Raw genomic sequence first — 24,694 nt, forward strand, 5'->3', positions numbered from 1 at the left:
ATAATGCCAATATTCAAAGGTTGTGGGTTCGAGTCCCACTAGAATCGTGTTTTTTTTCCAGTGGTTGACTGCATTTGATGTGCTTGTTTAGTTTTAGGTTGCAATATCCACAAATTGTCTCTGAAAAATGTCTGTAATACAATTGACAGATTTTACTCTAGTGTGAAATGTGTTTCAGTAGTGGGCCCTGTGGCACATTATACAAAGGATGATCACATAGATTTCTTTGGGCAAAAAGATTAGGAAATGTACAACAGAAAATCAAGGGTGCCCTGTGACTCTTATGGAGCCACTTGGAGCCAAAGTCTTCATAACAATAGTTGGAGAAAGAATTAAAGTTTGCCTTTAAGTGTTTGAAACAGTACATCGCAATCAACTTTGATTTCATTAAAGGTGTTGGTAACACACAATATGTCGAAGAACCCTGCATGCCCAGAGGGCGATAAGTATGGTGGTCATATGGCACATCAAAAAACACATGTGAAATCTTAGCCTTCATATGCAGGATCTCAAGTCTGCTTACCCTGTGACTCTAATGAAGCCACTTTAAACCAATGCAATGGCAAAAGGTCCCCTACGAGCTAGTCCCTTGCCTTGAAACCATGTAAAAAAATATCTTCTTTCTTAGCAGCTGTAGCTTGTCAGGATGGCCGAGTGGTCTAAGGCGCCAGACTCAAGAACGCCATCTTCTCTCTCTGTGAGGGTCTTCTGGTCTCCATGCGGAGGCGTGGGTTCAAATCCCACTTCTGACAGTCATCTTCTTTTGAGCTTCGTTTAATTCAACAATTTTTTGAGAAAGAATCCAAGATTGAATTTAAGCGTTGAAAGAGTACATTGCAGAAGACATTGATTTCATAACATAAGACAGCAATGTACAATCTCTAGACTCAAAAGAACAGTAACCTGGGGATCTAAACCACCAGCAAACTCAAGACAACTCAAATCCTCAATCTTCCCATCCAAAGTCAGACACCTTACCCATTAGGCCACGAGGTCTTGACAAAACACAAGAGTCTTATTCCGCACTTCGCAGAGAAGACATACCGAAAGAGGTGAAAATAACGACCCAGGTGTAGATACTTTCCAATAGCTGTCACATAGATTTCTTGGGGGAAAGAGATAAGAAAATGTACAACAGGAAATCAAGGGTGCCTGTGACTCTTATGGAGCCGCTTTGAGCCAAAGTCTTCATAACAATAGTTGGAAAAAGAATTTACGTTTGTTCAAAGTTTTTGAAAGAGTAAATTGCAGACAACTTTGATTTAATCAAATCTCGCAACAACGCACTATCCGTAGAGGTACCTTGTAGGCCAAGATAGGGTTATGATCATATGGCAATCAACACTTGAAATCTTAGTTTTGACATGTCTGCCTTTCATACCAAGAGGGACTAAATATCTTGGGTGACACGTAACATGGAAAGAAACTGTTGAAATCTTAGTTTCCACTTGCCTGACATTCATTGATATGGAAGAACTCTAAAGAACAACAAAACCAAACCTCCGGCATCTCCGACCACGAAGGGACTCGAACCCTCAATCTTCTGATCCGAAGTCAGACGCCTTATCCATTAGGCCACGCGGTCTGCATGCAAAGTTTGCGAAAGAATGTGTGGATGTTTCTCATAGAGAAACATAACTATATTTCCTTTACTTCACATGCCACAATATGCTTTTTATGACCACTGTCCTTCCTCTGACTGATGTTAATTAAGAACATGCAGACAAACGTAGGACACAGAAACGACTAATGCATTTGAAACATCTATGTACGAAGGATTATGCGTGAGTCAGATAGGTGGTTTCATGACGTCTGCGTCTTGCATATGTAGGCTCTGTGGCGCAATGGATAGCGCATTGGACTTCTAGCACTTGTCAAGGCATTCAAAGGTTGTGGGTTCGAGTCCCACCAGAGTCGTGGTTTTTCCAGTGGTTGACTGCATTTGATGTTCTTGTTTAGTTATAAGTTGCAATATCCACACATGGAAAAATTGCAATATCCACTCTGAAAAATTTCTGAAATACAATTGACAGATCTTAATCTGACAGATCTTAATCTGACAGATTTTAATTGACTGATTAAATTGTAATTCCAAAAATCCACAATTTGTCTGAGAAATTATGGTAATCTGAAACAATAGAACGATTTAACACAAGTGTGGAAAGCAGTTTAGCGCTCCGTTTGTAAGATTAAAATTTTGATGCGAAAATAATGCCAATATTCAAAGGTTGTGGGTTCGAGTCCCACTAGAATCGTGTTTTTTTTCCAGTGGTTGACTGCATTTGATGTGCTTGTTTAGTTTTAGGTTGCAATATCCACAAATTGTCTCTGAAAAATGTCTGTAATACAATTGACAGATTTTACTCTAGTGTGAAATGTGTTTCAGTAGTGGGCCCTGTGGCACATTATACAAAGGATGATCACATAGATTTCTTTGGGCAAAAAGATTAGGAAATGTACAACAGAAAATCAAGGGTGCCCTGTGACTCTTATGGAGCCACTTGAAGCCAAAGTCTTCATAACAATAGTTGGAGAAAGAATTAAAGTTTGCCTTTAAGTGTTTGAAACAGTACATCGCAATCAACTTTGATTTCATTAAAGGTGTTGGTAACACACAATATGTCGAAGAACCCTGCATGCCCAGAGGGCGATAAGTATGGTGGTCATATGGCACATCAAAAAACACATGTGAAATCTTAGCCTTCATATGCAGGATCTCAAGTCTGCTTACCCTGTGACTCTAATGAAGCCACTTTAAACCAATGCAATGGCAAAAGGTCCCCTACGAGCTAGTCCCTTGCCTTGAAACCATGTAAAAAAACATCTTCTTTCTTAGCAGCTGTAGCTTGTCAGGATGGCCGAGTGGTCTAAGGCGCCAGACTCAAGAATGCAATCTTCTCTCTGTGAGGGTCTTCTGGTCTCCATGCGGAGGTGTGGGTTCAAATCCCACTTCTGACAGTCATCTTCTTTTGTGCTTTGAGCTTCGTTTAATTCAACAATTTTTTGAGAAAGAATCCAAGATTGAATTTAAGCGTTGAAAGAGTACATTGCAGAAGACATTGATTTCATAACATAAGACAGCAATGTACAATCTCTAGACTCAAAAGAACAGTAACCTGGGGATCTAAACCACCAGCAAACTCAAGACAACTCAAATCCTCAATCTTCCCATCCAAAGTCAGACACCTTACCCATTAGGCCACGAGGTCTTGACAAAACACAAGAGTCTTATTCCGCACTTCGCAGAGAAGACATACCGAAAGAGGTGAAAATAACGACCCAGTTGTAGATACTTTCCAATAGCTGTCACATAGATTTCTTGGGGGAAAGAGATAAGAAAGAGTACAACAGGAAATCAAGGTTGCCTGTGACTCTTATGGAGCCGCTTTGAGCCAAAGTCTTCATAACAATAGTTGGAAAAAGAATTTACGTTTGTTCAAAGTTTTTGAAAGAGTAAATTGCAGACAACTTTGATTTAATCAAATCTCGCAACAACGCACTATCCGTAGAGGTACCTTGTAGGCCAAGATAGGGTTATGATCATATGGCAATCAACACTTGAAATCTTAGTTTTGACATGTCTGCCTTTCATACCAAGAGGGACTAAATATCTTGGGTGACACGTAACATGGAAAGAAACTGTTGAAATCTTAGTTTCCACTTGCCTGACATTCATTGATATGGAAGAACTCTAAAGAACAACAAAACCAAACCTCCGGCATCTCCGACCACGAAGGGACTCGAACCCTCAATCTTCTGATCCGAAGTCAGACGCCTTATACATTAGGCCACGCGGTCTGCATGCAAAGTTTGCGAAAGAATGTGTGGATACGTTTCTCATAGAGAAACATAACTATATTTCCTTTACTTCACATGCCACAATATGCTTTTTATGACCACTGTCCTTCCTCTGACTGATGTTAATTAAGAACATGCAGACAAACGTAGGACACAGAAACGACTAATGCATTTGAAACATCTATGTACGAAGGATTATGCGTGAGTCAGATAGGTGGTTTCATGACGTCAGCTTCTTGCATATGTAGGCTCTGTGGCGCAATGGATAGCGCATTGGACTTCTAGCACTTGTCAAGGCATTCAAAGGTTGTGGGTTCGAGTCCCACCAGAGTCGTGGTTTTTCCAGTGGTTGACTGCATTTGATGTTCTTGTTTAGTTATAAGTTGCAATATCCACACATGGAAAAATTGCAATATCCACTCTGAAAAATTTCTGAAATACAATTGACAGATCTTAATCTGACAGATTTTAATTGACTGATTAAATTGTAATTCCAAATATCCACAATTTGTCTGTGAGAAATTATGGTAATCTGAAACAATAGAACGATTTAACACAAGTGTGGAAAGCAGTTTAGCGCTCCGTTTGTAAGATTAAAATTTTGATGCGAAAATAATGCCAATATTCAAAGGTTGTGGGTTCGAGTCCCACTAGAATCGTGTTTTTTTTCCAGTGGTTGACTGCATTTGATGTGCTTGTTTAGTTTTAGGTTGCAATATCCACAAATTGTCTCTGAAAAATGTCTGTAATACAATTGACAGATTTTACTCTAGTGTGAAATGTGTTTCAGTAGTGGGCCCTGTGGCACATTATACAAAGGATGATCACATAGATTTCTTTGGGCAAAAAGATTAGGAAATGTACAACAGAAAATCAAGGGTGCCCTGTGACTCTTATGGAGCCACTTGGAGCCAAAGTCTTCATAACAATAGTTGGAGAAAGAATTAAAGTTTGCCTTTAAGTGTTTGAAACAGTACATCGCAATCAACTTTGATTTCATTAAAGGTGTTGGTAACACACAATATGTCGAAGAACCCTGCATGCCCAGAGGGCGATAAGTATGGTGGTCATATGGCACATCAAAAAACACATGTGAAATCTTAGCCTTCATATGCAGGATCTCAAGTCTGCTTACCCTGTGACTCTAATGAAGCCACTTTAAACCAATGCAATGGCAAAAGGTCCCCTACGAGCTAGTCCCTTGCCTTGAAACCATGTAAAAACATATCTTCTTTCTTAGCAGCTGTAGCTTGTCAGGATGGCCGAGTGGTCTAAGGCGCCAGACTCAAGAATGCAATCTTCTCTCTGTGAGGGTCTTCTGGTCTCCATGCGGAGGCGTGGGTTCAAATCCCACTTCTGACAGTCATCTTCTTTTGAGCTTCGTTTAATTCAACAATTTTTTGAGAAAGAATCCAAGATTGAATTTAAGCGTTGAAAGAGTACATTGCAGAAGACATTGATTTCATAACATAAGACAGCAATGTACAATCTCTAGACTCAAAAGAACAGTAACCTGGGGATCTAAACCACCAGCAAACTCAAGACAACTCAAATCCTCAATCTTCCCATCCAAAGTCAGACACCTTACCCATTAGGCCACGAGGTCTTGACAAAACACAAGAGTCTTATTCCGCACTTCGCAGAGAAGACATACCGAAAGAGGTGAAAATAACGACCCAGGTGTAGATACTTTCCAATAGCTGTCACATAGATTTCTTGGGGGAAAGAGATAAGAAAATATACAACAGGAAATCAAGGGTGCCTGTGACTCTTATGGAGCCGCTTTGAGCCAAAGTCTTCATAACAATAGTTGGAAAAAGAATTTACGTTTGTTCAAAGTTTTTGAAAGAGTAAATTGCAGACAACTTTGATTTAATCAAATCTCGCAACAACGCACTATCCGTAGAGGTACCTTGTAGGCCAAGATAGGGTTATGATCATATGGCAATCAACACTTGAAATCTTAGTTTTGACATGTCTGCCTTTCATACCAAGAGGGACTAAATATCTTGGGTGACACGTAACATGGAAAGAAACTGTTGAAATCTTAGTTTCCACTTGCCTGACATTCATTGATATGGAAGAACTCTAAAGAACAACAAAACCAAACCTCCGGCATCTCCGACCACGAAAGGACTCGAACCCTCAATCTTCTGATCCGAAGTCAGACGCCTTATCCATTAGGCCACGCGGTCTGCATGCAAAGTTTGCGAAAGAATGTGTGGATACGTTTCTCATAGAGAAACATAACTATATTTCCTTTACTTCACATGCCACAATATGCTTTTTATGACCACTGTCCTTCCTCTGACTGATGTTAATTAAGAACATGCAGACAAACGTAGGACACAGAAACGACTAATGCATTTGAAACATCTATGTACGAAGGATTATGCGTGAGTCAGATAGGTGGTTTCATGACGTCTGCGTCTTGCATATGTAGGCTCTGTGGCGCAATGGATAGCGCATTGGACTTCTAGCACTTGTCAAGGCATTCAAAGGTTGTGGGTTCGAGTCCCACCAGAGTCGTGGTTTTTCCAGTGGTTGACTGCATTTGATGTTCTTGTTTAGTTATAAGTTGCAATATCCACACATGGAAAAATTGCAATATCCACTCTGAAAAATTTCTGAAATACAATTGACAGATCTTAATCTGACAGATTTTAATTTACATATTTTAATTAATATGCAGGATCTCAAGTCTGCTTACCCTGTGACTCTAATGAAGCCACTTTAAACCAATGCAATGGCAAAAGGTCCCCTACGAGCTAGTCCCTTGCCTTGAAACCATGTAAAAAAATATCTTCTTTCTTAGCAGCTGTAGCTTGTCAGGATGGCCGAGTGGTCTAAGGCGCCAGACTCAAGAATGCAATCTTCTCTCTGTGAGGGTCTTCTGGTCTCCATGCGGAGGCGTGGGTTCAAATCCCACTTCTGACAGTCATCTTCTTTTGTGCTTTGAGCTTCGTTTAATTCAACAATTTTTTGAGAAAGAATCCAAGATTGAATTTAAGCGTTGAAAGAGTACATTGCAGAAGACATTGATTTCATAACATAAGACAGCAATGCACAATCTCTAGACTCAAAAGAACAGTAACCTGGGGATCTAAACCACCAGCAAACTCAAGACAACTCAAATCCTCAATCTTCCCATCCAAAGTCAGACACCTTACCCATTAGGCCACGAGGTCTTGACAAAACACAAGAGTCTTATTCCGCACTTCGCAGAGAAGACATACCGAAAGAGGTGAAAATAACGACCCAGGTGTAGATACTTTCCAATAGCTGTCACATAGATTTCTTGGGGGAAAGAGATCAGAAAGTGTACAACAGGAAATCAAGGGTGCCTGTGACTCTTATGGAGCCGCTTTGAGCCAAAGTCTTCATAACAATAGTTGGAAAAAGAATTTACGTTTGTTCAAAGTTTTTGAAAGAGTAAATTGCAGACAACTTTGATTTAATCAAATCTCGCAACAACGCACTATCCGTAGAGGTACCTTGTAGGCCAAGATAGGGTTATGATCATATGGCAATCAACACTTGAAATCTTAGTTTTGACATGTCTGCCTTTCATACCAAGAGGGACTAAATATCTTGGGTGACACGTAACATGGAAAGAAACTGTTGAAATCTTAGTTTCCACTTGCCTGACATTCATTGATATGGAAGAACTCTAAAGAACAACAAAACCAAACCTCCGGCATCTCCGACCACGAAGGGACTCAAACCCTCAATCTTCTAATCCGAAGTCAGACGCCTTATCCGTTAGGCCACGCAGTCTGCATGCAAAGTTTGCGAAAGAATGTGTGGATACGTTTCTCATAGAGAAACATAACTATATTTCCTTTACTTCACATGCCACAATATGCTTTTTATGACCACTGTCCTTCCTCTGACTGATGTTAATTAAGAACATGCAGACAAACGTAGGACACAGAAACGACTAATGCATTTGAAACATCTATGTACGAAGGATTATGCTTGAGTCAGATAGGTGGTTTCATGACGTCTGCTTTTTGCATATGTAGGCTCTGTGGCGCAATGGATAGCGCATTGGACTTCTAGCACTTGTCAAGGCATTCAAAGGTTGTGGGTTCGAGTCCCACCAGAGTCATGGTTTTTCCAGTGGTTGACTGCATTTGATGTTCTTGTTTAGTTATAAGTTGCAATATCCACACATGGAAAAATTGCAATATCCACTCTGAAAAATTTCTGAAATACAATTGACAGATCTTAATCTGACAGATCTTAATCTGACAGATTTTAATTGACTGATTAAATTGTAATTCCAAATATCCACAATTTGTCTGTGAGAAATTATGGTAATCTGAAACAATAGAACGATTTAACACAAGTGTGGAAAGCAGTTTAGCGCTCCGTTTGTAAGATTAAAATTTTGATGCGAAAATAATGCCAATATTCAAAGGTTGTGGGTTCGAGTCCCACTAGAATCGTGTTTTTTTTCCAGTGGTTGACTGCATTTGATGTGCTTGTTTAGTTTTAGGTTGCAATATCCACAAATTGTCTCTGAAAAATGTCTGTAATACAATTGACAGATTTTACTCTAGTGTGAAATGTGTTTCAGTAGTGGGCCCTGTGGCACATTATACAAAGGATGATCACATAGATTTCTTTGGGCAAAAAGATTAGGAAATGTACAACAGAAAATCAAGGGTGCCCTGTGACTCTTATGGAGCCACTTGGAGCCAAAGTCTTCATAACAATAGTTGGAGAAAGAATTAAAGTTTGCCTTTAAGTGTTTGAAACAGTACATCGCAATCAACTTTGATTTCATTAAAGGTGTTGGTAACACACAATATGTCGAAGAACCCTGCATGCCCAGAGGGCGATAAGTATGGTGGTCATATGGCACATCAAAAAACACATGTGAAATCTTAGCCTTCATATGCAGGATCTCAAGTCTGCTTACCCTGTGACTCTAATGAAGCCACTTTAAACCAATGCAATGGCAAAAGGTCCCCTACGAGCTAGTCCCTTGCCTTGAAACCATGTAAAAAAATATCTTCTTTCTTAGCAGCTGTAGCTTGTCAGGATGGCCGAGTGGTCTAAGGCGCCAGACTCAAGAATGCAATCTTCTCTCTGTGAGGGTCTTCTGGTCTCCATGCGGAGGCGTGGGTTCAAATCCCACTTCTGACAGTCATCTTCTTTTGTGCTTTGAGCTTCGTTTAATTCAACAATTTTTTGAGAAAGAATCCAAGATTGAATTTAAGCGTTGAAAGAGTACATTGCAGAAGACATTGATTTCATAACATAAGACAGCAATGTACAATCTCTAGACTCAAAAGAACAGTAACCTGGGGATCTAAACCACCAGCAAACTCAAGACAACTCAAATCCTCAATCTTCCCATCCAAAGTCAGACACCTTACCCATTAGGCCACGAGGTCTTGACAAAACACAAGAGTCTTATTCCGCACTTCGCAGAGAAGACATACCGAAAGAGGTGAAAATAACGACCCAGGTGTAGATACTTTCCAATAGCTGTCACATAGATTTCTTGGGGGAAAGAGATAAGAAAGTGTACAACAGGAAATCAAGGGTGCCTGTGACTCTTATGGAGCCGCTTTGAGCCAAAGTCTTCATAACAATAGTTGGAAAAAGAATTTACGTTTGTTCAAAGTTTTTGAAAGAGTAAATTGCAGACAACTTTGATTTAATCAAATCTCGCAACAACGCACTATCCGTAGAGGTACCTTGTAGGCCAAGATAGGGTTATGATCATATGGCAATCAACACTTGAAATCTTAGTTTTGACATGTCTGCCTTTCATACCAAGAGGGACTAAATATCTTGGGTGACACGTAACATGGAAAGAAACTGTTGAAATCTTAGTTTCCACTTGCCTGACATTCATTGATATGGAAGAACTCTAAAGAACAACAAAACCAAACCTCCGGCATCTCCGACCACGAAGGGACTCGAACCCTCAATCTTCTGATCCGAAGTCAGACGCCTTATCCATTAGGCCACGCGGTCTGCATGCAAAGTTTGCGAAAGAATGTGTGGATACGTTTCTCATAGAGAAACATAACTATATTTCCTTTACTTCACATGCCACAATATGCTTTTTATGACCACTGTCCTTCCTCTGACTGATGTTAATTAAGAACATGCAGACAAACGTAGGACACAGAAACGACTAATGCATTTGAAACATCTATGTACGAAGGATTATGCGTGAGTCAGATAGGTGGTTTCATGACGTCAGCTTCTTGCATATGTAGGCTCTGTGGCGCAATGGATAGCGCATTGGACTTCTAGCACTTGTCAAGGCATTCAAAGGTTGTGGGTTCGAGTCCCACCAGAGTCGTGGTTTTTCCAGTGGTTGACTGCATTTGATGTTCTTGTTTAGTTATAAGTTGCAATATCCACACATGGAAAAATTGCAATATCCACTCTGAAAAATTTCTGAAATACAATTGACAGATCTTAATCTGACAGATTTTAATTGACTGATTAAATTGTAATTCCAAATATCCACAATTTGTCTGTGAGAAATTATGGTAATCTGAAACAATAGAACGATTTAACACAAGTGTGGAAAGCAGTTTAGCGCTCCGTTTGTAAGATTAAAATTTTGATGCGAAAATAATGCCAATATTCAAAGGTTGTGGGTTCGAGTCCCACTAGAATCGTGTTTTTTTTCCAGTGGTTGACTGCATTTGATGTGCTTGTTTAGTTTTAGGTTGCAATATCCACAAATTGTCTCTGAAAAATGTCTGTAATACAATTGACAGATTTTACTCTAGTGTGAAATGTGTTTCAGTAGTGGGCCCTGTGGCACATTATACAAAGGATGATCACATAGATTTCTTTGGGCAAAAAGATTAGGAAATGTACAACAGAAAATCAAGGGTGCCCTGTGACTCTTATGGAGCCACTTGGAGCCAAAGTCTTCATAACAATAGTTGGAGAAAGAATTAAAGTTTGCCTTTAAGTGTTTGAAACAGTACATCGCAATCAACTTTGATTTCATTAAAGGTGTTGGTAACACACAATATGTCGAAGAACCCTGCATGCCCAGAGGGCGATAAGTATGGTGGTCATATGGCACATCAAAAAACACATGTGAAATCTTAGCCTTCATATGCAGGATCTCAAGTCTGCTTACCCTGTGACTCTAATGAAGCCACTTTAAACCAATGCAATGGCAAAAGGTCCCCTACGAGCTAGTCCCTTGCCTTGAAACCATGTAAAAACATATCTTCTTTCTTAGCTGCTGTAGCTTGTCAGGATGGCCGAGTGGTCTAAGGCGCCAGACTCAAGAATGCAATCTTCTCTCTGTGAGGGTCTTCTGGTCTCCATGCGGAGGCGTGGGTTCAAATCCCACTTCTGACAGTCATCTTCTTTTGAGCTTCGTTTAATTCAACAATTTTTTGAGAAAGAATCCAAGATTGAATTTAAGCGTTGAAAGAGTACATTGCAGAAGACATTGATTTCATAACATAAGACAGCAATGTACAATCTCTAGACTCAAAAGAACAGTAACCTGGGGATCTAAACCACCAGCAAACTCAAGACAACTCAAATCCTCAATCTTCCCATCCAAAGTCAGACACCTTACCCATTAGGCCACGAGGTCTTGACAAAACACAAGAGTCTTATTCCGCACTTCGCAGAGAAGACATACCGAAAGAGGTGAAAATAACGACCCAGGTGTAGATACTTTCCAATAGCTGTCACATAGATTTCTTGGGGGAAAGAGATAAGAAAATGTACAACAGGAAATCAAGGGTGCCTGTGACTCTTATGGAGCCGCTTTGAGCCAAAGTCTTCATAACAATAGTTGGAAAAAGAATTTACGTTTGTTCAAAGTTTTTGAAAGAGTAAATTGCAGACAACTTTGATTTAATCAAATCTCGCAACAACGCACTATCCGTAGAGGTACCTTGTAGGCCAAGATAGGGTTATGATCATATGGCAATCAACACTTGAAATCTTAGTTTTGACATGTCTGCCTTTCATACCAAGAGGGACTAAATATCTTGGGTGACACGTAACATGGAAAGAAACTGTTGAAATCTTAGTTTCCACTTGCCTGACATTCATTGATATGGAAGAACTCTAAAGAACAACAAAACCAAACCTCCGGCATCTCCGACCACGAAGGGACTCGAACCCTCAATCTTCTGATCCGAAGTCAGACGCCTTATCCATTAGGCCACGCGGTCTGCATGCAAAGTTTGCGAAAGAATGTGTGGATACGTTTCTCATAGAGAAACATAACTATATTTCCTTTACTTCACATGCCACAATATGCTTTTTATGACCACTGTCCTTCCTCTGACTGATGTTAATTAAGAACATGCAGACAAACGTAGGACACAGAAACGACTAATGCATTTGAAACATCTATGTACGAAGGATTATGCGTGAGTCAGATAGGTGGTTTCATGACGTCTGCATCTTGCATATGTAGGCTCTGTGGCGCAATGGATAGCGCATTGGACTTCTAGCACTTGTCAAGGCATTCAAAGGTTGTGGGTTCGAGTCCCACCAGAGTCGTGGTTTTTCCAGTGGTTGACTGCATTTGATGTTCTTGTTTAGTTATAAGTTGCAATATCCACACATGGAAAAATTGCAATATCCACTCTGAAAAATTTCTGAAATACAATTGACAGATCTTAATCTGACAGATCTTAATCTGACAGATTTTAATTGACTGATTAAATTGTAATTCCAAAAATCCACAATTTGTCTGAGAAATTATGGTAATCTGAAACAATAGAACGATTTAACACAAGTGTGGAAAGCAGTTTAGCGCTCCGTTTGTAAGATTAAAATTTTGATGCGAAAATAATGCCAATATTCAAAGGTTGTGGGTTCGAGTCCCACTAGAATCGTGTTTTTTTTCCAGTGGTTGACTGCATTTGATGTGCTTGTTTAGTTTTAGGTTGCAATATCCACAAATTGTCTCTGAAAAATGTCTGTAATACAATTGACAGATTTTACTCTAGTGTGAAATGTGTTTCAGTAGTGGGCCCTGTGGCACATTATACAAAGGATGATCACATAGATTTCTTTGGGCAAAAAGATTAGGAAATGTACAACAGAAAATCAAGGGTGCCCTGTGACTCTTATGGAGCCACTTGAAGCCAAAGTCTTCATAACAATAGTTGGAGAAAGAATTAAAGTTTGCCTTTAAGTGTTTGAAACAGTACATCGCAATCAACTTTGATTTCATTAAAGGTGTTGGTAACACACAATATGTCGAAGAACCCTGCATGCCCAGAGGGCGATAAGTATGGTGGTCATATGGCACATCAAAAAACACATGTGAAATCTTAGCCTTCATATGCAGGATCTCAAGTCTGCTTACCCTGTGACTCTAATGAAGCCACTTTAAACCAATGCAATGGCAAAAGGTCCCCTACGAGCTAGTCCCTTGCCTTGAAACCATGTAAAAAAACATCTTCTTTCTTAGCAGCTGTAGCTTGTCAGGATGGCCGAGTGGTCTAAGGCGCCAGACTCAAGAATGCAATCTTCTCTCTGTGAGGGTCTTCTGGTCTCCATGCGGAGGTGTGGGTTCAAATCCCACTTCTGACAGTCATCTTCTTTTGTGCTTTGAGCTTCGTTTAATTCAACAATTTTTTGAGAAAGAATCCAAGATTGAATTTAAGCGTTGAAAGAGTACATTGCAGAAGACATTGATTTCATAACATAAGACAGCAATGTACAATCTCTAGACTCAAAAGAACAGTAACCTGGGGATCTAAACCACCAGCAAACTCAAGACAACTCAAATCCTCAATCTTCCCATCCAAAGTCAGACACCTTACCCATTAGGCCACGAGGTCTTGACAAAACACAAGAGTCTTATTCCGCACTTCGCAGAGAAGACATACCGAAAGAGGTGAAAATAACGACCCAGTTGTAGATACTTTCCAATAGCTGTCACATAGATTTCTTGGGGGAAAGAGATAAGAAAGAGTACAACAGGAAATCAAGGTTGCCTGTGACTCTTATGGAGCCGCTTTGAGCCAAAGTCTTCATAACAATAGTTGGAAAAAGAATTTACGTTTGTTCAAAGTTTTTGAAAGAGTAAATTGCAGACAACTTTGATTTAATCAAATCTCGCAACAACGCACTATCCGTAGAGGTACCTTGTAGGCCAAGATAGGGTTATGATCATATGGCAATCAACACTTGAAATCTTAGTTTTGACATGTCTGCCTTTCATACCAAGAGGGACTAAATATCTTGGGTGACACGTAACATGGAAAGAAACTGTTGAAATCTTAGTTTCCACTTGCCTGACATTCATTGATATGGAAGAACTCTAAAGAACAACAAAACCAAACCTCCGGCATCTCCGACCACGAAGGGACTCGAACCCTCAATCTTCTGATCCGAAGTCAGACGCCTTATACATTAGGCCACGCGGTCTGCATGCAAAGTTTGCGAAAGAATGTGTGGATACGTTTCTCATAGAGAAACATAACTATATTTCCTTTACTTCACATGCCACAATATGCTTTTTATGACCACTGTCCTTCCTCTGACTGATGTTAATTAAGAACATGCAGACAAACGTAGGACACAGAAACGACTAATGCATTTGAAACATCTATGTACGAAGGATTATGCGTGAGTCAGATAGGTGGTTTCATGACGTCAGCTTCTTGCATATGTAGGCTCTGTGGCGCAATGGATAGCGCATTGGACTTCTAGCACTTGTCAAGGCATTCAAAGGTTGTGGGTTCGAGTCCCACCAGAGTCGTGGTTTTTCCAGTGGTTGACTGCATTTGATGTTCTTGTTTAGTTATAAGTTGCAATATCCACACATGGAAAAATTGCAATATCCACTCTGAAAAATTTCTGAAATACAATTGACAGATCTTAATCTGACAGATTTTAATTGACTGATTAAATTGTAATTCCAAATATCCACAATTTGTCTGTGAGAAATTATGGTAATCTGAAACAATAGAACGATTTAACACAAGTGTGGAAAGCAGTTTAGCGCTCCGTTTGTAAGATTAAAATTTTGATGCGAAAATAATGCCAATATTCAAAGGTTGTGGGTTCGAGTCCCACTAGAATCGTGTTTTTTTTCCAGTGGTTGACTGCATTTGATGTGCTTGTTTAGTTTTAGGTTGCAATATCCACAAATTGTCTCTGAAAAATGTCTGTAATACAATTGACAGATTTTACTCTAGTGTGAAATGTGTTTCAGTAGTGGGCCCTGTGGCACATTATACAAAGGATGATCACATAGATTTCTTTGGGCAAAAAGATTAGGAAATGTACAACAGAAAATCAAGGGTGCCCTGTGACTCTTATGGAGCCACTTGGAGCCAAAGTCTTCATAACAATAGTTGGAGAAAGAATTAAAGTTTGCCTTTAAGTGTTTGAAACAGTACATCGCAATCAACTTTGATTTCATTAAAGGTGTTGGTAACACACAATATGTCGAAGAACCCTGCATGCCCAGAGGGCGATAAGTATGGTGGTCATATGGCACATCAAAAAACACATGTGAAATCTTAGCCTTCATATGCAGGATCTCAAGTCTGCTTACCCTGTGACTCTAATGAAGCCACTTTAAACCAATGCAATGGCAAAAGGTCCCCTACGAGCTAGTCCCTTGCCTTGAAACCATGTAAAAACATATCTTCTTTCTTAGCAGCTGTAGCTTGTCAGGATGGCCGAGTGGTCTAAGGCGCCAGACTCAAGAATGCAATCTTCTCTCTGTGAGGGTCTTCTGGTCTCCATGCGGAGGCGTGGGTTCAAATCCCACTTCTGACAGTCATCTTCTTTTGAGCTTCGTTTAATTCAACAATTTTTTGAGAAAGAATCCAAGATTGAATTTAAGCGTTGAAAGAGTACATTGCAGAAGACATTGATTTCATAACATAAGACAGCAATGTACAATCTCTAGACTCAAAAGAACAGTAACCTGGGGATCTAAACCACCAGCAAACTCAAGACAACTCAAATCCTCAATCTTCCCATCCAAAGTCAGACACCTTACCCATTAGGCCACGAGGTCTTGACAAAACACAAGAGTCTTATTCCGCACTTCGCAGAGAAGACATACCGAAAGAGGTGAAAATAACGACCCAGGTGTAGATACTTTCCAATAGCTGTCACATAGATTTCTTGGGGGAAAGAGATAAGAAAATATACAACAGGAAATCAAGGGTGCCTGTGACTCTTATGGAGCCGCTTTGAGCCAAAGTCTTCATAACAATAGTTGGAAAAAGAATTTACGTTTGTTCAAAGTTTTTGAAAGAGTAAATTGCAGACAACTTTGATTTAATCAAATCTCGCAACAACGCACTATCCGTAGAGGTACCTTGTAGGCCAAGATAGGGTTATGATCATATGGCAATCAACACTTGAAATCTTAGTTTTGACATGTCTGCCTTTCATACCAAGAGGGACTAAATATCTTGGGTGACACGTAACATGGAAAGAAACTGTTGAAATCTTAGTTTCCACTTGCCTGACATTCATTGATATGGAAGAACTCTAAAGAACAACAAAACCAAACCTCCGGCATCTCCGACCACGAAAGGACTCGAACCCTCAATCTTCTGATCCGAAGTCAGACGCCTTATCCATTAGGCCACGCGGTCTGCATGCAAAGTTTGCGAAAGAATGTGTGGATACGTTTCTCATAGAGAAACATAACTATATTTCCTTTACTTCACATGCCACAATATGCTTTTTATGACCACTGTCCTTCCTCTGACTGATGTTAATTAAGAACATGCAGACAAACGTAGGACACAGAAACGACTAATGCATTTGAAACATCTATGTACGAAGGATTATGCGTGAGTCAGATAGGTGGTTTCATGACGTCTGCGTCTTGCATATGTAGGCTCTGTGGCGCAATGGATAGCGCATTGGACTTCTAGCACTTGTCAAGGCATTCAAAGGTTGTGGGTTCGAGTCCCACCAGAGTCGTGGTTTTTCCAGTGGTTGACTGCATTTGATGTTCTTGTTTAGTTATAAGTTGCAATATCCACACATGGAAAAATTGCAATATCCACTCTGAAAAATTTCTGAAATACAATTGACAGATCTTAATCTGACAGATTTTAATTTACATATTTTAATTAATATGCAGGATCTCAAGTCTGCTTACCCTGTGACTCTAATGAAGCCACTTTAAACCAATGCAATGGCAAAAGGTCCCCTACGAGCTAGTCCCTTGCCTTGAAACCATGTAAAAAAATATCTTCTTTCTTAGCAGCTGTAGCTTGTCAGGATGGCCGAGTGGTCTAAGGCGCCAGACTCAAGAATGCAATCTTCTCTCTGTGAGGGTCTTCTGGTCTCCATGCGGAGGCGTGGGTTCAAATCCCACTTCTGACAGTCATCTTCTTTTGTGCTTTGAGCTTCGTTTAATTCAACAATTTTTTGAGAAAGAATCCAAGATTGAATTTAAGCGTTGAAAGAGTACATTGCAGAAGACATTGATTTCATAACATAAGACAGCAATGCACAATCTCTAGACTCAAAAGAACAGTAACCTGGGGATCTAAACCACCAGCAAACTCAAGACAACTCAAATCCTCAATCTTCCCATCCAAAGTCAGACACCTTACCCATTAGGCCACGAGGTCTTGACAAAACACAAGAGTCTTATTCCGCACTTCGCAGAGAAGACATACCGAAAGAGGTGAAAATAACGACCCAGGTGTAGATACTTTCCAATAGCTGTCACATAGATTTCTTGGGGGAAAGAGATCAGAAAGTGTACAACAGGAAATCAAGGGTGCCTGTGACTCTTATGGAGCCGCTTTGAGCCAAAGTCTTCATAACAATAGTTGGAAAAAGAATTTACGTTTGTTCAAAGTTTTTGAAAGAGTAAATTGCAGACAACTTTGATTTAATCAAATCTCGCAACAACGCACTATCCGTAGAGGTACCTTGTAGGCCAAGATAGGGTTATGATCATATGGCAATCAACACTTGAAATCTTAGTTTTGACATGTCTGCCTTTCATACCAAGAGGGACTAAATATCTTGGGTGACACGTAACATGGAAAGAAACTGTTGAAATCTTAGTTTCCACTTGCCTGACATTCATTGATATGGAAGAACTCTAAAGAACAACAAAACCAAACCTCCGGCATCTCCGACCACGAAGGGACTCGAACCCTCAATCTTCTGATCCGAAGTCGGACGCCTTATCCATTAGGCCACGCGGTCTGCATGCAAAGTTTGCGAAAGAATGTGTGGATACGTTTCTCATAGAGAAACATAACTATATTTCCTTTACTTCACATGCCACAATATGCTTTTTATGACCACTGTCCTTCCTCTGACTGATGTTAATTAAGAACATGCAGACAAACGTAGGACACAGAAACGACTAATGCATTTGAAACATCTATGTACGAAGGATTATGCGTGAGTCAGATAGGTGGTTTCATGACGTCTGCGTCTTGCATATGTAGGCTCTGTGGCGCAATGGATAGCGCATTGGACTTCTAGCACTTGTCAAGGCATTCAAAGGTTGTGGGTTCGAGTCCCACCAGAGTCGTGGTTTTTCCAGTGGTTGACTGCATTTGATGTTCTTGTTTAGTTATAAGTTGCAATATCCACACATGGAAAAATTGCAATATCCACTCTGAAAAATTTCTGAAATACAATTGACAGATCTTAATCTGACAGATCTTAATCTGACAGATTTTAATTGACTGATTAAATTGTAATTCCAAAAATCCACAATTTGTCTGAGAAATTATGGTAATCTGAAACAATAGAACGATTTAACACAAGTGTGGAAAGCAGTTTAGCGCTCCGTTTGTAAGATTAAAATTTTGATGCGAAAATAATGCCAATATTCAAAGGTTGTGGGTTCGAGTCCCACTAGAATCGTGTTTTTTTTCCAGTGGTTGACTGCATTTGATGTGCTTGTTTAGTTTTAGGTTGCAATATCCACAAATTGTCTCTGAAAAATGTCTGTAATACAATTGACAGATTTTACTCTAGTGTGAAATGTGTTTCAGTAGTGGGCCCTGTGGCACATTATACAAAGGATGATCACATAGATTTCTTTGGGCAAAAAGATTAGGAAATGTACAACAGAAAATCAAGGGTGCCCTGTGACTCTTATGGAGCCACTTGAAGCCAAAGTCTTCATAACAATAGTTGGAGAAAGAATTAAAGTTTGCCTTTAAGTGTTTGAAACAGTACATCGCAATCAACTTTGATTTCATTAAAGGTGTTGGTAACACACAATATGTCGAAGAACCCTGCATGCCCAGAGGGCGATAAGTATGGTGGTCATATGGCACATCAAAAAACACATGTGAAATCTTAGCCTTCATATGCAGGATCTCAAGTCTGCTTACCCTGTGACTCTAATGAAGCCACTTTAAACCAATGCAATGGCAAAAGGTCCCCTACGAGCTAGTCCCTTGCCTTGAAACCATGTAAAAAAATATCTTCTTTCTTAGCAGCTGTAGCTTGTCAGGATGGCCGAGTGGTCTAAGGCGCCAGACTCAAGAATGCAATCTTCTCTCTGTGAGGGTCTTCTGGTCTCCATGCGGAGGTGTGGGTTCAAATCCCACTTCTGACAGTCATCTTCTTTTGTGCTTTGAGCTTCGTTTAATTCAACAATTTTTTGAGAAAGAATCCAAGATTGAATTTAAGCGTTGAAAGAGTACATTGCAGAAGACATTGATTTCATAACATAAGACAGCAATGTACAATCTCTAGACTCAAAAGAACAGTAACCTGGGGATCTAAACCACCAGCAAACTCAAGACAACTCAAATCCTCAATCTTCCCATCCAAAGTCAGACACCTTACCCATTAGGCCACGAGGTCTTGACAAAACACAAGAGTCTTATTCCGCACTTCGCAGAGAAGACATACCGAAAGAGGTGAAAATAACGACCCAGGTGTAGATACTTTCCAATAGCTGTCACATAGATTTCTTGGGGGAAAGAGATAAGAAAGAGTACAACAGGAAATCAAGGTTGCCTGTGACTCTTATGGAGCCGCTTTGAGCCAAAGTCTTCATAACAATAGTTGGAAAAAGAATTTACGTTTGTTCAAAGTTTTTGAAAGAGTAAATTGCAGACAACTTTGATTTAATCAAATCTCGCAACAACGCACTATCCGTAGAGGTACCTTGTAGGCCAAGATAGGGTTATGATCATATGGCAATCAACACTTGAAATCTTAGTTTTGACATGTCTGCCTTTCATACCAAGAGGGACTAAATATCTTGGGTGACACGTAACATGGAAAGAAACTGTTGAAATCTTAGTTTCCACTTGCCTGACATTCATTGATATGGAAGAACTCTAAAGAACAACAAAACCAAACCTCCGGCATCTCCGACCACGAAGGGACTCGAACCCTCAATCTTCTGATCCGAAGTCAGACGCCTTATACATTAGGCCACGCGGTCTGCATGCAAAGTTTGCGAAAGAATGTGTGGATACGTTTCTCATAGAGAAACATAACTATATTTCCTTTACTTCACATGCCACAATATGCTTTTTATGACCACTGTCCTTCCTCTGACTGATGTTAATTAAGAACATGCAGACAAACGTAGGACACAGAAACGACTAATGCATTTGAAACATCTATGTACGAAGGATTATGCGTGAGTCAGATAGGTGGTTTCATGACGTCAGCTTCTTGCATATGTAGGCTCTGTGGCGCAATGGATAGCGCATTGGACTTCTAGCACTTGTCAAGGCATTCAAAGGTTGTGGGTTCGAGTCCCACCAGAGTCGTGGTTTTTCCAGTGGTTGACTGCATTTGATGTTCTTGTTTAGTTATAAGTTGCAATATCCACACATGGAAAAATTGCAATATCCACTCTGAAAAATTTCTGAAATACAATTGACAGATCTTAATCTGACAGATTTTAATTGACTGATTAAATTGTAATTCCAAATATCCACAATTTGTCTGTGAGAAATTATGGTAATCTGAAACAATAGAACGATTTAACACAAGTGTGGAAAGCAGTTTAGCGCTCCGTTTGTAAGATTAAAATTTTGATGCGAAAATAATGCCAATATTCAAAGGTTGTGGGTTCGAGTCCCACTAGAATCGTGTTTTTTTTCCAGTGGTTGACTGCATTTGATGTGCTTGTTTAGTTTTAGGTTGCAATATCCACAAATTGTCTCTGAAAAATGTCTGTAATACAATTGACAGATTTTACTCTAGTGTGAAATGTGTTTCAGTAGTGGGCCCTGTGGCACATTATACAAAGGATGATCACATAGATTTCTTTGGGCAAAAAGATTAGGAAATGTACAACAGAAAATCAAGGGTGCCCTGTGACTCTTATGGAGCCACTTGGAGCCAAAGTCTTCATAACAATAGTTGGAGAAAGAATTAAAGTTTGCCTTTAAGTGTTTGAAACAGTACATCGCAATCAACTTTGATTTCATTAAAGGTGTTGGTAACACACAATATGTCGAAGAACCCTGCATGCCCAGAGGGCGATAAGTATGGTGGTCATATGGCACATCAAAAAACACATGTGAAATCTTAGCCTTCATATGCAGGATCTCAAGTCTGCTTACCCTGTGACTCTAATGAAGCCACTTTAAACCAATGCAATGGCAAAAGGTCCCCTACGAGCTAGTCCCTTGCCTTGAAACCATGTAAAAACATATCTTCTTTCTTAGCAGCTGTAGCTTGTCAGGATGGCCGAGTGGTCTAAGGCGCCAGACTCAAGAATGCAATCTTCTCTCTGTGAGGGTCTTCTGGTCTCCAATGCGGAGGCGTGGGTTCAAATCCCACTTCTGACAGTCATCTTCTTTTGAGCTTCGTTTAATTCAACAATTTTTTGAGAAAGAATCCAAGATTGAATTTAAGCGTTGAAAGAGTACATTGCAGAAGACATTGATTTCATAACATAAGACAGCAATGTACAATCTCTAGACTCAAAAGAACAGTAACCTGGGGATCTAAACCACCAGCAAACTCAAGACAACTCAAATCCTCAATCTTCCCATCCAAAGTCAGACACCTTACCCATTAGGCCACGAGGTCTTGACAAAACACAAGAGTCTTATTCCGCACTTCGCAGAGAAGACATACCGAAAGAGGTGAAAATAACGACCCAGGTGTAGATACTTTCCAATAGCTGTCACATAGATTTCTTGGGGGAAAGAGATAAGAAAATATACAACAGGAAATCAAGGGTGCCTGTGACTCTTATGGAGCCGCTTTGAGCCAAAGTCTTCATAACAATAGTTGGAAAAAGAATTTACGTTTGTTCAAAGTTTTTGAAAGAGTAAATTGCAGACAACTTTGATTTAATCAAATCTCGCAACAACGCACTATCCGTAGAGGTACCTTGTAGGCCAAGATAGGGTTATGATCATATGGCAATCAACACTTGAAATCTTAGTTTTGACATGTCTGCCTTTCATACCAAGAGGGACTAAATATCTTGGGTGACACGTAACATGGAAAGAAACTGTTGAAATCTTAGTTTCCACTTGCCTGACATTCATTGATATGGAAGAACTCTAAAGAACAACAAAACCAAACCTCCGGCATCTCCGACCACGAAGGGACTCGAACCCTCAATCTTCTGATCCGAAGTCAGACGCCTTATCCATTAGGCCACGCGGTCTGCATGCGAAGTTTGCGAAAGAATGTGTGGATACGTTTCTCATAGAGAAACATAACTATATTTCCTTTACTTCACATGCCACAATATGCTTTTTATGACCACTGTCCTTCCTCTGACTGATGTTAATTAAGAACATGCAGACAAACGTAGGACACAGAAACGACTAATGCATTTGAAACATCTATGTACGAAGGATTATGCGTGAGTCAGATAGGTGGTTTCATGACGTCTGCGTCTTGCATATGTAGGCTCTGTGGCGCAATGGATAGCGCATTGGACTTCTAGCACTTGTCAAGGCATTCAAAGGTTGTGGGTTCGAGTCCCACCAGAGTCGTGGTTTTTCCAGTGGTTGACTGCATTTGATGTTCTTGTTTAGTTATAAGTTGCAATATCCACACATGGAAAAATTGCAATATCCACTCTGAAAAATTTCTGAAATACAATTGACAGATCTTAATCTGACAGATTTTAATTTACATATTTTAATTAATATGCAGGATCTCAAGTCTGCTTACCCTGTGACTCTAATGAAGCCACTTTAAACCAATGCAATGGCAAAAGGTCCCCTACGAGCTAGTCCCTTGCCTTGAAACCATGTAAAAAAATATCTTCTTTCTTAGCAGCTGTAGCTTGTCAGGATGGCCGAGTGGTCTAAGGCGCCAGACTCAAGAATGCAATCTTCTCTCTGTGAGGGTCTTCTGGTCTCCATGCGGAGGCGTGGGTTCAAATCCCACTTCTGACAGTCATCTTCTTTTGTGCTTTGAGCTTCGTTTAATTCAACAATTTTTTGAGAAAGAATCCAAGATTGAATTTAAGCGTTGAAAGAGTACATTGCAGAAGACATTGATTTCATAACATAAGACAGCAATGCACAATCTCTAGACTCAAAAGAACAGTAACCTGGGGATCTAAACCACCAGCAAACTCAAGACAACTCAAATCCTCAATCTTCCCATCCAAAGTCAGACACCTTACCCATTAGGCCACGAGGTCTTGACAAAACACAAGAGTCTTATTCCGCACTTCGCAGAGAAGACATACCGAAAGAGGTGAAAATAACGACCCAGGTGTAGATACTTTCCAATAGCTGTCACATAGATTTCTTGGGGGAAAGAGATCAGAAAGTGTACAACAGGAAATCAAGGGTGCCTGTGACTCTTATGGAGCCGCTTTGAGCCAAAGTCTTCATAACAATAGTTGGAAAAAGAATTTACGTTTGTTCAAAGTTTTTGAAAGAGTAAATTGCAGACAACTTTGATTTAATCAAATCTCGCAACAACGCACTATCCGTAGAGGTACCTTGTAGGCCAAGATAGGGTTATGATCATATGGCAATCAACACTTGAAATCTTAGTTTTGACATGTCTGCCTTTCATACCAAGAGGGACTAAATATCTTGGGTGACACGTAACATGGAAAGAAACTGTTGAAATCTTAGTTTCCACTTGCCTGACATTCATTGATATGGAAGAACTCTAAAGAACAACAAAACCAAACCTCCGGCATCTCCGACCACGAAGGGACTCAAACCCTCAATCTTCTAATCCGAAGTCAGACGCCTTATCCGTTAGGCCACGCAGTCTGCATGCAAAGTTTGCGAAAGAATGTGTGGATACGTTTCTCATAGAGAAACATAACTATATTTCCTTTACTTCACATGCCACAATATGCTTTTTATGACCACTGTCCTTCCTCTGACTGATGTTAATTAAGAACATGCAGACAAACGTAGGACACAGAAACGACTAATGCATTTGAAACATCTATGTACGAAGGATTATGCTTGAGTCAGATAGGTGGTTTCATGACGTCTGCTTTTTGCATATGTAGGCTCTGTGGCGCAATGGATAGCGCATTGGACTTCTAGCACTTGTCAAGGCATTCAAAGGTTGTGGGTTCGAGTCCCACCAGAGTCATGGTTTTTCCAGTGGTTGACTGCATTTGATGTTCTTGTTTAGTTATAAGTTGCAATATCCACACATGGAAAAATTGCAATATCCACTCTGAAAAATTTCTGAAATACAATTGACAGATCTTAATCTGACAGATCTTAATCTGACAGATTTTAATTGACTGATTAAATTGTAATTCCAAATATCCACAATTTGTCTGTGAGAAATTATGGTAATCTGAAACAATAGAACGATTTAACACAAGTGTGGAAAGCAGTTTAGCGCTCCGTTTGTAAGATTAAAATTTTGATGCGAAAATAATGCCAATATTCAAAGGTTGTGGGTTCGAGTCCCACTAGAATCGTGTTTTTTTTCCAGTGGTTGACTGCATTTGATGTGCTTGTTTAGTTTT

The 24,694-nt window shown here is 39.9% G+C and overlaps 36 non-coding genes across 36 annotated transcripts; 24 read left to right on the forward strand and 12 right to left on the reverse strand.

Annotated features, from left to right (window-relative positions):
- Positions 1 to 640: 640 nt before the first annotated feature.
- On the forward strand, positions 641 to 752 carry TRNAL-CAA (transfer RNA leucine (anticodon CAA)). The gene is made up of 2 exons: positions 641 to 678; positions 707 to 752. It is a non-coding gene; the product is annotated as a tRNA-Leu (tRNA).
- A 760-nt stretch (positions 753 to 1,512) lies between these two features.
- TRNAR-UCG (transfer RNA arginine (anticodon UCG)) lies at positions 1,513 to 1,585 on the reverse strand. The gene has a single exon. It is a non-coding gene; the product is annotated as a tRNA-Arg (tRNA).
- Positions 1,586 to 1,830: 245 nt separating this feature from the next.
- Positions 1,831 to 1,917, forward strand: TRNAR-UCU (transfer RNA arginine (anticodon UCU)). The gene is given in 2 exon segments: positions 1,831 to 1,867; positions 1,882 to 1,917. It is a non-coding gene; the product is annotated as a tRNA-Arg (tRNA).
- A 931-nt stretch (positions 1,918 to 2,848) lies between these two features.
- TRNAL-CAA (transfer RNA leucine (anticodon CAA)) lies at positions 2,849 to 2,958 on the forward strand. Its single transcript has 2 exons — positions 2,849 to 2,886; positions 2,913 to 2,958. It is a non-coding gene; the product is annotated as a tRNA-Leu (tRNA).
- A 767-nt stretch (positions 2,959 to 3,725) lies between these two features.
- On the reverse strand, positions 3,726 to 3,798 carry TRNAR-UCG (transfer RNA arginine (anticodon UCG)). The gene has a single exon. It is a non-coding gene; the product is annotated as a tRNA-Arg (tRNA).
- Positions 3,799 to 4,045: 247 nt separating this feature from the next.
- On the forward strand, positions 4,046 to 4,132 carry TRNAR-UCU (transfer RNA arginine (anticodon UCU)). The gene is given in 2 exon segments: positions 4,046 to 4,082; positions 4,097 to 4,132. It is a non-coding gene; the product is annotated as a tRNA-Arg (tRNA).
- Positions 4,133 to 5,050: 918 nt separating this feature from the next.
- TRNAL-CAA (transfer RNA leucine (anticodon CAA)) lies at positions 5,051 to 5,160 on the forward strand. The gene is made up of 2 exons: positions 5,051 to 5,088; positions 5,115 to 5,160. It is a non-coding gene; the product is annotated as a tRNA-Leu (tRNA).
- Positions 5,161 to 5,920: 760 nt separating this feature from the next.
- Positions 5,921 to 5,993, reverse strand: TRNAR-UCG (transfer RNA arginine (anticodon UCG)). The gene has a single exon. It is a non-coding gene; the product is annotated as a tRNA-Arg (tRNA).
- A 247-nt stretch (positions 5,994 to 6,240) lies between these two features.
- On the forward strand, positions 6,241 to 6,327 carry TRNAR-UCU (transfer RNA arginine (anticodon UCU)). Its single transcript is given in 2 exon segments — positions 6,241 to 6,277; positions 6,292 to 6,327. It is a non-coding gene; the product is annotated as a tRNA-Arg (tRNA).
- Positions 6,328 to 6,625: 298 nt separating this feature from the next.
- Positions 6,626 to 6,735, forward strand: TRNAL-CAA (transfer RNA leucine (anticodon CAA)). Its single transcript has 2 exons — positions 6,626 to 6,663; positions 6,690 to 6,735. It is a non-coding gene; the product is annotated as a tRNA-Leu (tRNA).
- A 767-nt stretch (positions 6,736 to 7,502) lies between these two features.
- On the reverse strand, positions 7,503 to 7,575 carry TRNAR-UCG (transfer RNA arginine (anticodon UCG)). Its single transcript has one exon. It is a non-coding gene; the product is annotated as a tRNA-Arg (tRNA).
- A 247-nt stretch (positions 7,576 to 7,822) lies between these two features.
- On the forward strand, positions 7,823 to 7,909 carry TRNAR-UCU (transfer RNA arginine (anticodon UCU)). Its single transcript is given in 2 exon segments — positions 7,823 to 7,859; positions 7,874 to 7,909. It is a non-coding gene; the product is annotated as a tRNA-Arg (tRNA).
- A 933-nt stretch (positions 7,910 to 8,842) lies between these two features.
- TRNAL-CAA (transfer RNA leucine (anticodon CAA)) lies at positions 8,843 to 8,952 on the forward strand. The gene is made up of 2 exons: positions 8,843 to 8,880; positions 8,907 to 8,952. It is a non-coding gene; the product is annotated as a tRNA-Leu (tRNA).
- A 767-nt stretch (positions 8,953 to 9,719) lies between these two features.
- Positions 9,720 to 9,792, reverse strand: TRNAR-UCG (transfer RNA arginine (anticodon UCG)). Its single transcript has one exon. It is a non-coding gene; the product is annotated as a tRNA-Arg (tRNA).
- A 247-nt stretch (positions 9,793 to 10,039) lies between these two features.
- TRNAR-UCU (transfer RNA arginine (anticodon UCU)) lies at positions 10,040 to 10,126 on the forward strand. Its single transcript is given in 2 exon segments — positions 10,040 to 10,076; positions 10,091 to 10,126. It is a non-coding gene; the product is annotated as a tRNA-Arg (tRNA).
- A 918-nt stretch (positions 10,127 to 11,044) lies between these two features.
- Positions 11,045 to 11,154, forward strand: TRNAL-CAA (transfer RNA leucine (anticodon CAA)). The gene is made up of 2 exons: positions 11,045 to 11,082; positions 11,109 to 11,154. It is a non-coding gene; the product is annotated as a tRNA-Leu (tRNA).
- Positions 11,155 to 11,914: 760 nt separating this feature from the next.
- Positions 11,915 to 11,987, reverse strand: TRNAR-UCG (transfer RNA arginine (anticodon UCG)). The gene has a single exon. It is a non-coding gene; the product is annotated as a tRNA-Arg (tRNA).
- A 247-nt stretch (positions 11,988 to 12,234) lies between these two features.
- TRNAR-UCU (transfer RNA arginine (anticodon UCU)) lies at positions 12,235 to 12,321 on the forward strand. Its single transcript is given in 2 exon segments — positions 12,235 to 12,271; positions 12,286 to 12,321. It is a non-coding gene; the product is annotated as a tRNA-Arg (tRNA).
- A 931-nt stretch (positions 12,322 to 13,252) lies between these two features.
- On the forward strand, positions 13,253 to 13,362 carry TRNAL-CAA (transfer RNA leucine (anticodon CAA)). The gene is made up of 2 exons: positions 13,253 to 13,290; positions 13,317 to 13,362. It is a non-coding gene; the product is annotated as a tRNA-Leu (tRNA).
- A 767-nt stretch (positions 13,363 to 14,129) lies between these two features.
- Positions 14,130 to 14,202, reverse strand: TRNAR-UCG (transfer RNA arginine (anticodon UCG)). Its single transcript has one exon. It is a non-coding gene; the product is annotated as a tRNA-Arg (tRNA).
- A 247-nt stretch (positions 14,203 to 14,449) lies between these two features.
- Positions 14,450 to 14,536, forward strand: TRNAR-UCU (transfer RNA arginine (anticodon UCU)). Its single transcript is given in 2 exon segments — positions 14,450 to 14,486; positions 14,501 to 14,536. It is a non-coding gene; the product is annotated as a tRNA-Arg (tRNA).
- Positions 14,537 to 15,454: 918 nt separating this feature from the next.
- On the forward strand, positions 15,455 to 15,564 carry TRNAL-CAA (transfer RNA leucine (anticodon CAA)). Its single transcript has 2 exons — positions 15,455 to 15,492; positions 15,519 to 15,564. It is a non-coding gene; the product is annotated as a tRNA-Leu (tRNA).
- A 760-nt stretch (positions 15,565 to 16,324) lies between these two features.
- Positions 16,325 to 16,397, reverse strand: TRNAR-UCG (transfer RNA arginine (anticodon UCG)). The gene has a single exon. It is a non-coding gene; the product is annotated as a tRNA-Arg (tRNA).
- Positions 16,398 to 16,644: 247 nt separating this feature from the next.
- On the forward strand, positions 16,645 to 16,731 carry TRNAR-UCU (transfer RNA arginine (anticodon UCU)). Its single transcript is given in 2 exon segments — positions 16,645 to 16,681; positions 16,696 to 16,731. It is a non-coding gene; the product is annotated as a tRNA-Arg (tRNA).
- Positions 16,732 to 17,029: 298 nt separating this feature from the next.
- Positions 17,030 to 17,139, forward strand: TRNAL-CAA (transfer RNA leucine (anticodon CAA)). Its single transcript has 2 exons — positions 17,030 to 17,067; positions 17,094 to 17,139. It is a non-coding gene; the product is annotated as a tRNA-Leu (tRNA).
- Positions 17,140 to 17,906: 767 nt separating this feature from the next.
- Positions 17,907 to 17,979, reverse strand: TRNAR-UCG (transfer RNA arginine (anticodon UCG)). Its single transcript has one exon. It is a non-coding gene; the product is annotated as a tRNA-Arg (tRNA).
- Positions 17,980 to 18,226: 247 nt separating this feature from the next.
- TRNAR-UCU (transfer RNA arginine (anticodon UCU)) lies at positions 18,227 to 18,313 on the forward strand. The gene is given in 2 exon segments: positions 18,227 to 18,263; positions 18,278 to 18,313. It is a non-coding gene; the product is annotated as a tRNA-Arg (tRNA).
- Positions 18,314 to 19,244: 931 nt separating this feature from the next.
- On the forward strand, positions 19,245 to 19,354 carry TRNAL-CAA (transfer RNA leucine (anticodon CAA)). Its single transcript has 2 exons — positions 19,245 to 19,282; positions 19,309 to 19,354. It is a non-coding gene; the product is annotated as a tRNA-Leu (tRNA).
- A 767-nt stretch (positions 19,355 to 20,121) lies between these two features.
- On the reverse strand, positions 20,122 to 20,194 carry TRNAR-UCG (transfer RNA arginine (anticodon UCG)). The gene has a single exon. It is a non-coding gene; the product is annotated as a tRNA-Arg (tRNA).
- Positions 20,195 to 20,441: 247 nt separating this feature from the next.
- TRNAR-UCU (transfer RNA arginine (anticodon UCU)) lies at positions 20,442 to 20,528 on the forward strand. Its single transcript is given in 2 exon segments — positions 20,442 to 20,478; positions 20,493 to 20,528. It is a non-coding gene; the product is annotated as a tRNA-Arg (tRNA).
- A 918-nt stretch (positions 20,529 to 21,446) lies between these two features.
- TRNAL-CAA (transfer RNA leucine (anticodon CAA)) lies at positions 21,447 to 21,557 on the forward strand. The gene is made up of 2 exons: positions 21,447 to 21,484; positions 21,511 to 21,557. It is a non-coding gene; the product is annotated as a tRNA-Leu (tRNA).
- Positions 21,558 to 22,317: 760 nt separating this feature from the next.
- TRNAR-UCG (transfer RNA arginine (anticodon UCG)) lies at positions 22,318 to 22,390 on the reverse strand. The gene has a single exon. It is a non-coding gene; the product is annotated as a tRNA-Arg (tRNA).
- Positions 22,391 to 22,637: 247 nt separating this feature from the next.
- TRNAR-UCU (transfer RNA arginine (anticodon UCU)) lies at positions 22,638 to 22,724 on the forward strand. Its single transcript is given in 2 exon segments — positions 22,638 to 22,674; positions 22,689 to 22,724. It is a non-coding gene; the product is annotated as a tRNA-Arg (tRNA).
- A 298-nt stretch (positions 22,725 to 23,022) lies between these two features.
- TRNAL-CAA (transfer RNA leucine (anticodon CAA)) lies at positions 23,023 to 23,132 on the forward strand. The gene is made up of 2 exons: positions 23,023 to 23,060; positions 23,087 to 23,132. It is a non-coding gene; the product is annotated as a tRNA-Leu (tRNA).
- Positions 23,133 to 23,899: 767 nt separating this feature from the next.
- Positions 23,900 to 23,972, reverse strand: TRNAR-UCG (transfer RNA arginine (anticodon UCG)). Its single transcript has one exon. It is a non-coding gene; the product is annotated as a tRNA-Arg (tRNA).
- A 247-nt stretch (positions 23,973 to 24,219) lies between these two features.
- TRNAR-UCU (transfer RNA arginine (anticodon UCU)) lies at positions 24,220 to 24,306 on the forward strand. Its single transcript is given in 2 exon segments — positions 24,220 to 24,256; positions 24,271 to 24,306. It is a non-coding gene; the product is annotated as a tRNA-Arg (tRNA).
- The last annotated feature ends 388 nt before the right edge of the window (positions 24,307 to 24,694 follow it).

This window comes from Spea bombifrons, chromosome 5, assembly GCF_027358695.1.
Source record: "Spea bombifrons isolate aSpeBom1 chromosome 5, aSpeBom1.2.pri, whole genome shotgun sequence".
Lineage (NCBI taxonomy): Eukaryota > Metazoa > Chordata > Amphibia > Anura > Pelobatidae > Spea > Spea bombifrons.